The sequence below is a fragment of the Sinocyclocheilus rhinocerous genome, unplaced genomic scaffold (genome assembly GCF_001515625.1).
Source record: "Sinocyclocheilus rhinocerous isolate Xijiao unplaced genomic scaffold, SAMN03320098_v1.1 scaffold659, whole genome shotgun sequence".
In the NCBI taxonomy this organism is placed as follows: Eukaryota; Metazoa; Chordata; class Actinopteri; order Cypriniformes; family Cyprinidae; genus Sinocyclocheilus; species Sinocyclocheilus rhinocerous.
The window spans coordinates 2,323,443-2,335,315 of NW_015652995.1; the positions used below are offsets into that span (position 1 = coordinate 2,323,443).

The following is an 11,873-nucleotide window of genomic DNA, read 5'->3' on the forward strand; positions in this document are numbered from 1 at the left end:
AATGATATGACATGCTTATAATATTATTCAAGTTCATGCTGCACTGGGAGAACAAGGACATTTGAACGTGGAGTGTTTTTTGTTGTTGTCCCTTTTGCTGGCGTATACTGATGTTTAAATACTGAACATTATGTTGGCAAGACATTTCTGTTTAAAAAGTGTGTGGGTTGGTGTCTCATGAGATTACTTCAGAATTCTATGTGGACTGCTTTCATGTCCAAACTATACAATGCATGCATTTACTCTCCTGTGGAAGATTTTCGTACTAGAGTCAACAGCTGAAGCAATTCTCACGTGTATATTTGTTTAATCGCAAATAGCACGTAAGCTATCAGACTGAGGTATTTTAGACACAAGGTTATTTAGATGAACAGAACATTTATGGCACCTACTCCTCACCACTTGAAACCATCAGGTCCCTTCAGATCAATAACCACATTCAGCTCTTTGCCATCTTTGAAGAAACAATTTGATTGCTTGGTTGCCTTTCAAACAGCAGTAGGCCTATAAGCAATTTGTTGCCTCAACGTATGACACTTCTGCACTATAATATCTTATCAACACTCATATTTAAAAATGTGTCTGAAATGCATTTGGAAGCAGTGTCGCAACCACTATAGACATTGAAAGGGACACTTTCCCCCTTAAATATTGTGATTGCTGGTTGACCAATGTGTTTTAAACGATTTAATCATTATTCAATCATCCTTGTGTTTGAAAGTCAACACTTTTTTACAATCTTCTTTCAGCTATGAAAAACTTTACAAAACCATTTCTCAGACTTTAAAGATAGAGATATCTCAGAAATATTAATCAAATGCTATTCTGTTCAGCCACTGTCTTATAGCAGGCAGAGGCTCCATTCATTCGTATTTCTGCGAGCAATCTGCCTGTCACGTGTACACGAGCGCTCTGCGTATTTACGGTAGACAGTGCTGCGCTGCTATAGTGTATGCGTGACATTACGGTAAATTTATAGATCCGTCGGGTCTTGGTTGTTTGCAAAGCCAAAGAGCACCTCAATGCAAATTTATCAAGAGAATAATCGGACGGCATACCGAAAATAGCGCAGCAGAATCGCAGAAAACCTCAGAAGCTTCTTTCAACTATACTGGTGAGAAAGATATTAATTTTTGGATTCTTTATTACAGATTAAATATCTTTGCGCGGTTGCTGTACCTATCCATCTCGCATAGTTATACACAGAAGTACTGGCTACTTTCATTTGACTCATAACAGAGCAAACCTAACCTAGTAGTGAAACTCACGCGGTGTCGCAGGCAAGAGTGCGCATTTGTGCTTTAGGAAGTTTATTTTAATTCACTCTTGAACCGACCACGCTTGATGCCGCTCAAAATGTGCGTACAAAAAGTAAATGGAGTACACAAACAGCGCGACAACTTACTGTTCCCCTAAACTGACACTGGTTTGACAGTTAAGAACGTTCGTTTAAAGAAGCACCTCCTTTAAAACGGAAGATTGGATTGTCAAGACTTGTTTTATGCAATATCCCACTTACTGAGTGGCTTGAGTCACATTTCTAACGTTAACAATTGTCACCGGTGCGTTTCGCGCGGCGCTTGAGGTCGGTGAGAGAGATTCCCTCACATTACATTTTGTAAGTGCGCACAGTTTTGACTAACGTTATGTGTTATTATTTGTCTTTAGGGTCGGACTTTTTCATGCTGAGAAGGTGATTTTAAAGTAAATTTAAAGATGTGAAAGATTTTAGGAAATATTTACCGTGTCAAACTAAATGGGGGGAAAACTGTTGTGATATCCTAGATAGGGGAGAGTGGGGACGGTTGCAACACTTTTTGCATTTGCTTTAGTTTCTCAGAGACTGTTTGCATTAGAAAGCCAGAATTATAATACAATAAAGCCACATCAGTCAGCTACTCACCCACATTGCTGTAACACGTGCACATATGATTATACAATTTATACTTGAATAGACAAAGTCAAATGTTGCAACTGACCCCACAACAGGGAACGGTTGCAACAGTCCACAGAGGCAGTTGCAACATTCATTAAAATGTAATTAAAACAATTCTTAAATATCATTTTGCAATTTCTTTATTTTATTTGTGCGTAGACATGGTCTTTAATAAGTTAAATTGGCTGTATAAAAACCAAAGAATAGTAAATGGAGGAAAAAAAAATTTTTTCAAGTAACAACCATGTCTTGGTTAATTATTACAATACATTTGAACTACAAAATATTAATTTAATCAGAGTCAAGACACTGAAATTTAATAATAGCCTACTTCTGTTAACATATGTGAAAGGTTACTGAACTGAGGCCATTGCATAAACATAGCCCTATAAAAACCAAAGAATAGTAAATGGAGGAAAAAAAAACATTTTCAAGTAACAACCATGTCTTGGTTAATTATTACAATACATTTGAACTACAAAATATTAATTTAATCAGAGTCAAGACACTGAAATTTAATAATAGCCTACTTCTGTTAACATATGTTAAAGGTTACTGAACTGAGGCCATTGCATAAACATAGCCACTATCTTAAGACTGTCTTAAGAACTAGTTTGACCAACTAGCAGTTAACAGTGGTAATCAGTCTTACTTTTTTAAAATTCAAATTAGACAAATCTACCATTTTATGGAACTGACTTAAGTCCACTTTTGAAATGAGTCCAAATTTACTTAAAAAAGGAGAAATACCTAACTATTTAAAGGAGTTCTTTATTAATCCATAAAATTATAATTATGCAATGTTATGGCAAGCTTTTACATCAATGTCGTGGTAAGGGACAGCATTGCAACAACGTGTTGCAACTGTCCCCACACTGACAGCCGTGACAAAACTTGGTATATTAGCTTGACACAATATCTTTGACACATGCTAACTATGCCTATTACCTTTAATGTTTTAAGTTAGAAGAAAGTTGACAGATTGTTGGTGTGGCCTTTTCAAAGTGTTGAACAAATACCTAATGTGCTTTTAACTGGGTTAAGACCATTTTAAACCTATGTTAAATGACGTTTTATATTAATTTTATTATTGTATATGTTTATTGACATTTATTCTATAGGTGATAGCCTATCTATTATATATTCGCGTGAGATTACTTTTTAAAATTGCTAACATCATGCCTGCATCCCAATGTGCATACTATCCATCCTAAATTCTATGTGATATTAGTCATTTTCAATACTATTTAGGGCAGATAGGGCAGATAGTATGCACATTGGGACGCAAGGCATGTCTTTGCCAGTAGGGGAGAGTGGGGAAGGTTGCAGCACTTTTTGCATTAGCTTTAGTTTCTCAGAGACTGTTTGCATTAGAAAGCCAGAATTATATTACAATAAAGCCACATCAGTCAGCTACTCACCCCACATTGCTGTAACATGTGCACATATGATTATATACATACAATTTATACTTGAATAGACAAAGTCAAATGTTGCAACTAACCTCACAACAGGGGACGGTTGCAACAGTCCACAGGGGCAGTTGCAACATTCATTAAAATGTAATTTTAATGATACATTTGAACAATACATTTGAACTACAAAATATTAATTTAATCAGAATCAAGACACTTGAATTGAATAATAGCCTACTTCTGTTAACATCTGTGAAAGGTTACTGAACTGAGGCCATTGCATAAACATAGCCACTATCTTAAGACTGTCTTAAGAACTAGTTTTACCAACTAGCAGTTAACAGTGGTAATCAGTCTTACTTTAAAAAAAAAAAAGCTCATCGGTCTGAAAAGCGAGGTGTGCTGTGATTGGCCTGCAACAACGTGTTGCAACTTGTCCCCACACTGACAGCCGTGACAAAACTTGGTATATTAGCTTGACACAATATCTTTGACACATGCTAACTATGCCTATTAGAAGCTAAGAAAACACAGATATAAATCATATGTTTTTACAATGCTTCACGCAAACAACTTAGACAATATGACAAAAAATCTGATGATTAAAAAAAAATAAGTTTTTTACCATGAAAATTATTATTTGTAGAAGGAATGGTCACATGTGCCTGATTTTATCCAGGAAGGATGAGGGGCTGATTGAGCATGTGTAGTATGAATATCATCACTGTAGCACATTCCTGATTGAAGAAATAAGCCATGTTGCAACCGTCCCCACTCTCCCCTACACTCAAGTACTATAGAAACATATTAGCTGAGCTCCCACACATTTTTTAGATAATTATGAGCCATTATTTGAAGCATAATCCATAAGATATGTCCACACTGTCATGGGCATATATATTACTGTTAAATACGTTTTCATTGCTAAATTAAGATGCAAATTATATTTTCAGAAAGGTATGATGTGCCTTTCCTAAACAGGGTTATTTGTTTGCTTTCAAATTATAAATACATAAAAGATTTTATGTAAACCATGTGTTTTTAAAGAAACTCATACAATTTGCACATGTAGCTGCCTGATTTTATCCAGGAAGGATGAGGGGCTGATTGAGCATGTGTAGTATGAATATCATCACTGTAGCACATTCCTGATTGAAGAAATAAGCCATGTTGCAACCGTCCCCACTCTCCCCTATGCCTTTCTCCAAATAATAATTTTTTAATAATAATCATGATAACAGGGTTGGCAATTTAAGGTAAAATACTTTAATTTGATATCCTAAGTTTGTTATTTATGAAGTTTCATTTAATAATGGACTTTTTATTAGTGTTTTTAAATAAATAACATAATGATATAGGCTAATATAAATAATAATAATATTACCAAAAAACAAACAGACATTTTTTTTCCAGATTAAAATATGCATTGCTAATAAGGAGAAGTTAACAGGTCTGGAGGGAAAAAGCCAAAAAGGAAAAGCTCATAAGGAAAAGTTACTTGATTGTTGTTGATATGTGAAGAAAAATGGCTATAACAGACAAATATGATCGATACAAAGGCACCATTTTTGTGGAATGACGCTGTTATTGAAGTGTTTGATTTAGAGCAATGTTTACTCTCTGAAAACCACTGTCTTTGCACAGACTGAGATTTCAAGCGAAGCATGGGCAGAATTTTAAATTATAATAATATAAAAAAAGCCTTTGCATACTTATTCCAATGCAAGAAGCTTTTGGAAAAGACCCACATATTTGTGACAACAAAGACAATGAACCTTTTCCTTCTCTCAAACTACCAGCAATTGAGCTTTGTTGTGGTTTCAAGTAGGGATATGCCGGTATAAAATTTTCATGTTGCGATTAATTGCTAATGCTATTTACTATCAGTAGTCTTGTTGTAATCATGTTCTTGGCATTGTAAAGGAATTCTTGGAAATCTCCGCTCCCTGTCTGATGCTACTTGCTCTTCTTAAGGTCAGAGAGTAATTGTTGCTTACAGCCTTAGTGAAACGCACAGACAAGGACTGGTGCAAGGAAATGTTTTGGTAATGTCTGGCTGTTTTATGTCCTCGTTTCCTGTCATGTTCACACCTTTGAAATAGTGCCCACAGTCCTTTTTTCACCATTGGTTTCTGTGTGGTTTGTTACGTAACAGTTCAACTCAAATATCCATCGTGGTCTCCCAGCCTGAGGTGATTCCTCATGCAGATTTTGTGAATGGTGATCCTCAGGCCTGTCTCACTAGTTTTATGAGAAAACCCATGCTGCAGTGATCCAAAGTCCGTAGCACTTTTTGAGCCACTGCCGTTTTTGATAATCAAAGCATAAAACAGCGGTTATAGTGGCATGTGTTTTCTTGATCTTTGTTCTGGAGACAGGTGTGGGCGGTGAATGTGTGGGAATTTATTACTCAAAGGAGGAAGAAACCTTGTCCTGTTCTTCCCGATTCTGTTACCATGGTAACATAAGGAAGCAGGGGCTATGCATTTTAAATAAAGTGCAGATACTGACCACTTGCTTTCTTTGAAATAGGGGGCTTGAAAGGGCATGGTGATTGAAATCTAAATCCAGATCATATGTACACAGGACCAGAATTGCCTTCTGTCCATTTCAGATGTCTCATGAGAACAGAACGTGTAATTATGCCTGTCTGTGGGGAGGAAATATGGAAGAATACACCTTCTTCTTGTGTGCAAAGCTTAGTCTAAGATTGATTACAGTGAGTTGCATGAAATATAGGGTTGGGTACCGAAGCCCAGTACCAATATGGCACCGGTACCTATGTAACCGGTATGTACTAGAACCGAATCAGAACGCAGATTTCGGTGCCTCATTTTGGTGCCATGCCTGAGCCATCGATTGAAATATTTGTCCTCTGGTTCTCCGAAACAGACGTAAGAAACATCATCACTAGGGTTGGGTTGGTGTTTTTTTTATTATTTTTTTTCGATACTGAAAAAAATAAAAACTTTTAAAACGGTTCCGATGCCTAAACGGTGCCTGAACCGATACTTATTAAAAAACTACATAAATAAAAATTCCCCCAAAAATTATGAATTGGCCATTAGCACTATAAACACATGATGTCTGTTTAATTCATACTGGACGCCAGAGGGCGCCCTCGCACAGAAAATCCACATATTCCGTCATAGAAGTAGCGAAACTAAGGAAATCCCTTATATGGACAAAGGCATTGCTATTATAGCTGTAAGTTAACTGAGTAAACAGAACATATAAACGTTTTGAATGATATTGACTGGTGTTGTGGAGTAAAAATGTTATAATGTTCGCTTTTGTTGGACAACAGGTTTAGAAATGTGAATACAAGGGAAGTTTAGCTTTAGGCATTTTAATTTAAGCATGTTTAGCTTAGGTAACGGAAGGCTACCACCTGCTGCCATCAGTGCAAGTGTAATTACTGCATTCACGCGCTCCTCGAATGCTCTTATGTCCCAAGTTGTGCTTAAAGGGGTCATATGATGCGATTTCAATTTTTCCTTTCTCTTTGGAGTGTTACAAGCTCTTGGTGCATAAAGAAGATCTGTAAAGTTGCAAAGACTAAAGTCTCAAATCCAAAGAGATATTCTTATAAAAGTTTAAGACTCTAACCCGGTACCAATATGGCACCGGTACCTATGTAACTGGTATGTACTAGAACCGAATCAGAACGAAGATTTCGGTGCCTCATCATGCCTGAGCTATCGTACCGCACGTGAAAAATAATTTCCCGACTGAGAAAACGCTCGTGAACTCAAGTCTGAAAGCTCTAATAATACAAATCCAACAAATCTTTGTAGTAACGCGAGTGTCCATGTTGTTTTCACATTCCGACTTAAAAGCACAACTCGGGACATGAAAGCATCCGAGGAGCACCTAAAGCTAAACTTCCCTTGTATTCACATTTCTAAACCTGTTGTCCAACAAAAGATAACATTATAACCTTTTTACTCCACAACACCAGTCAAATGCTTCCTTTTGTGACCTGATGAGGCTTCTTGTCACAGAATGAGGCAGAAAATATGTTCCATAAGCTACTTTAAAAAGAATACATCGATTAGCAATGGATTATAAATATACTTAATTATTATGAAAATACCAGAGATGGCTTGAATAACACCGATAAACTATATTGTTGCAGTCGAGTGTTTATTGTCTTTGTTTTATCATTCAAAACGTTTATATGTTCTGTTTACTCTGTTACAGCTAGTTATAGCCATGTCTTTGTCAATATAAGGGATTTCCTGGAGGGTCATGAGTTCGGCTGCTACTGTGACTGGATATGTGAATTTTCAGTGCGAGGGCGCCCTCTGGCGTCCAGTATGAATGAAACGGACATCACGTGTTTATAGTGCTAATAGCCAATCCATCATTTTTTTGGGAATTTAAAAAAAAATTTTTTTATAAGTATTGGTTTAGGCACCGGAACCGTTTTAAAAGTATCGATTTGGCACCGGTATCGAAAAAAACCCAAACGATGCCCAACCCTAATGAAATATCTCCGTAATAGATGACATTTCTGGGTGGCTATGCTGTGAAGTGACCTATAAAAAAGAGTGTCGTTATCTATTAGACTACTTGCAGCTTTTATACTTTCATTCGTTGAGGCTGGGAAGTTCTGCACAGTATGATCATTTAGATTTTTTTTATCATATCAGTAGTGGTGATGATGATGATTTAACACAGTGGTTCCCAATCCTGGTCCTGGAGAACCCCCAACACTGCACAGTTTTGGTGTCTCTCTTATCTGACACACATTTGAGGTCTTGGAGTCTTCACTAATGAGCTGATGCGTTGAATCAGGTGTGTTTGAATAGGGAGACATCTAAAATGTGCAGTGTTGGGGGTTCTCCAGAACCAGGATTGGGAACCACTGTGTAACGACTTTCTACTTCGAGGACCTTGATAGAAATGTAGTGGAGTGAAAAGTACAATATTTGTCTTTCAAATGTAGTGAAGTTAAAGTCATAATTCACTAATGAGCTGATGAGTTGAATCAGGTGTGTTTGAATAGGGAGACATCTAAAATGTGCAGTGTTGGGGGTTCTCCAGGACCAGGATTGGGAACCACTGATTTAACATCACTGCAAAGCGGAAAACCGCTCAAGAGTGCAGCACTCTGGGCTAGACAAGCAGATGGTGACCTGCTTTCTGTCCTGTCTTATTCTATCACTGGGTTGATTTATCAAGCACTGTTGTGTGAAACTGTGGCAGCACCATATTTTCAGATACTCAGACCAAAGAACTCAGTTGCTGTATTCCGTGATTCCATGATGATGAACAGTTTGGTAGAAGAGGCTGCAGTGAAAAAGATGATTTGATGTTAATAGTGTTTGGATAAAGTATTGTAGCTTTTTTGTTTCTATATTTATTTGTTCTATTTCTGTATTTGATTCTATGTTTCCATATTTATCTGTTATCTCAGGGCTGCAGAGTTTCTAAAGAGAACAAACACTTGAGTTAAATGTCTGATTGGGATGGACACTTGAGTTGTTAATTCTCAAATAATGTATGCTCCCTTCAGTCATAGATTGTGCATATATGATATCTTGGTGTGCTCAACAGACTTTAAAATGTGATATGATCCATTGTAGTCGAAACAATACTTTATCCTCCTGGCCTCCAGGAATCTATTCACAGTTGGTGTTATTGATATCTCTGCATTGACCTTTTTTAATGTGTTTTGATCGTAGATAGTATCATCCCAGGCTCGTTGGAAATACGTGACTTTGGCTGCATTTCTGCAAAACTGCAAAAACCTGTTTAGTAGCTCATCTGCTACAGCAGGGGTCACCAAACTCGGTCCTGGAGGGCCGGTGTCCTGCAGAGTTTAGTTCCAACCCTAATCAAACACACCTGAACCAGCTAATCAAGGTCTAACTAGGCATACTTGAAACCTCCAGGCAGGTGTGTTGAGGCAAGTTAGAGCTAAACTCTGCAGGACACCAGCCCTCCAGGACCGAGTTTGGTGACCGCTGTGCTACAGCGTTGCACTTGTGATGCGGAGCATTCGGGAAACACGAGTCAAGACATTCCTCAAAGACTAGTAGAAGGAAGCTAAAACGCCATCGGCGGACATTTCATTTCACAAACTGCCATGATATTCTTTTTAGCGCCAGTCGCTGAACATTTCACTTTTAAACTATCATGCTACAATCAGTGCAATAGACTTTAAGACAAAATTATTAAATTATTGTAAACATTAGCCGATTTTGAAAGGATATTGAGTGAATTGATTAAGTGATGCAATTGTTTTTGCCATGAATATAGCCATTGCTGCTGACATGGCGTTATGATCATAAATAAATAAATAAATAAACAAGCAGCGCAATATAATTTAGCAAAATATAACCACAGACACATTTTTTCATTTTAAAAAACCTGTATCTGCAATAGAGAAAAAAAAAAATTTTGCTTGATATAAAGGAAATGAAATAGCGGCTCTTATGGACGTGTCACCTGAAAAGTGCAACAAAATGTACCTATAGTGTAATGCATTTCAGGTATTCTTGTTTTCAGAGTCACATATTTCCTATGAGCCTTGGTTGGATAGTATTGTGTTCCAGGAGAACAATATGCAATCTAGATCCACCACATTTGGTACAATACAATGAGGTGGCGATTTATGCAACACTGTACCTTTAAGTCTTTGTTTCAACAGTACTCTGATGTACACTGACTTCAACAGTGCATTGCTGTGTTTTTTTCCCTCATTATTTTACATAGATTTTCCATCATAAATATTGTCACACTTGAATGATTCTATTAGGCCATATTGATATATTGGTGCCATCTCGGTTATTGGCCAAAATTTCTGGTTAGTTTTAATTTTTCGGTATTGTCCCATAGTATTAGATATTGGGTATCTATTTAATTTATTTATTTTTTCCTATTTTTATTTTTAGACTACCTTTTCCATCATTTAGCACTCACTTAAAGTTAATCTTTAGTAATATAAGTTTTCACTGGTCTCAAAATTGATATATTATATTGTTGTGATGCCTAAAATATAACTTTATTTCTAGTCTGTATTATTTTAAATTTTTTTAACAATATAGAATACAATTTTAATGTCGGCCATATCATTAAAATTAGGGATGCACCGATACCGATACTGGTATCTGCATCCCTAATTAAAATAGTAATATCAGCATAGCAATATTGCCCAGAATTTTATTATCCGGGCAATTTGTTTACCTGCATGCAAACCAAATCCTGTTAAGTATTTGATCTTGGTGGCCATGAACTTAAAAGCTACAAATACGATCATTTATTTTGAAAGCTTGTGACTTGTTTAAACTGTTGTTTTTCTGAAACCATTTTCAGAAAAGAATATTGAATGCTGACATATAGAGCAGTAAAAGTGGTGACCATTTATACGGTTTATATAAAAATATATAGGTGTTTATTTTTATATCAGGTATCTGTCACACAAGTGGATTGTTTTGAGAAAAGGATACTGTGTTCTTACTGATTGGACTCTCAGAGTGTTGGTCTAGTTTAGCTTCTAGTTTAATTTCCTCCAACACCGTTATGTCAGCAGGGCACCGCTGTGCCACAAAATGAACAGATGTCCTCCCCTGGATTTCTCACAGATTGGATTACTACGCCTAGGCAGCCCAGGCTCTTTAGAGACTGAATTGTTGCAAGACTGAAAACAATCCCTTTGATTTTAGCCAAGGTTCCAATATGGTTAAAGCTAGAAGAAAACAATGTGTTACACATTTTGAGGCTAGATAATTCTAAATAGGTGAATAAGTATGTGCCGAAAGCATCTAAGCCTCTGAAGCTCATGCTTGGCCTTATCAGGTTACAGAGGGTGCCGTTTGGGATTGAATTCGTTGCGTGGTTTGATTTGTACTCTGTCTACAGACACAACCTGCTTTTGCTTGGCATGACACAGACAAGCTGACATCTGTGTAGAGGAATATTAGAGTTCAAAACTTAAGCTCTGTCAGCTCAGCAGCATCTGTGCTATCAGTTGCTGCTGAAAATGATTTCAACTCTTTGAAAAGAAAGTCTTATATGCTAATTTTTCTCATTTTTACATTTATTTTTGCTTTCATCCAACACTCACTTTAATATTTAAAAACAAGGTATTAATTTATTTATTAATTTATTCCTTCATTTATTTTTATAATAAAAAAATATAAAATATAATAAATAAATATTTTTTATAATAAAGAATTGAATAACACTGTTAAATGTACATATTTTGTACTGTACATAATGTTGTGATGTCTAAATTCATTTAATCATTTAAAATGATTGATTTTACTTTTTAGTTCTTTCATTTTAACTTTTCAGTTAATTATATAAAAAATCAATTGAATTAAAAAAAATTTTGTAATGTGTATTCATTCAAAGTCTTAAATTTACATGTCTGTAAAGTCTTAAATTATCTTAAAGGGGTCATATGATGTTGCTAAAAAGAACATTATGTTGTGTATTTGGTGTAATGCAATGTGTTTATGCGGTTTAAGGTTAAAAAAACACATTATTTTCCACATAATGTACATTATTGT

At 36.1% G+C, this 11,873-nt stretch overlaps 1 protein-coding gene across 1 annotated transcript in view; it reads left to right on the forward strand.

Moving 5' to 3' along the window:
• The first annotated feature begins 971 nt into the window (after window positions 1–971).
• LOC107715244 (tumor protein p53-inducible protein 11-like) overlaps window positions 972–11,873 on the forward strand; it is a 77,418-nt gene continuing 66,516 nt past the window's right edge. Inside the window, exon 1 of the mRNA XM_016521325.1 lies at window positions 972–1,114. The gene's annotated coding sequence lies outside the window, so the exon portion shown is untranslated. The remainder of the gene's footprint in view (window positions 1,115–11,873) is intronic.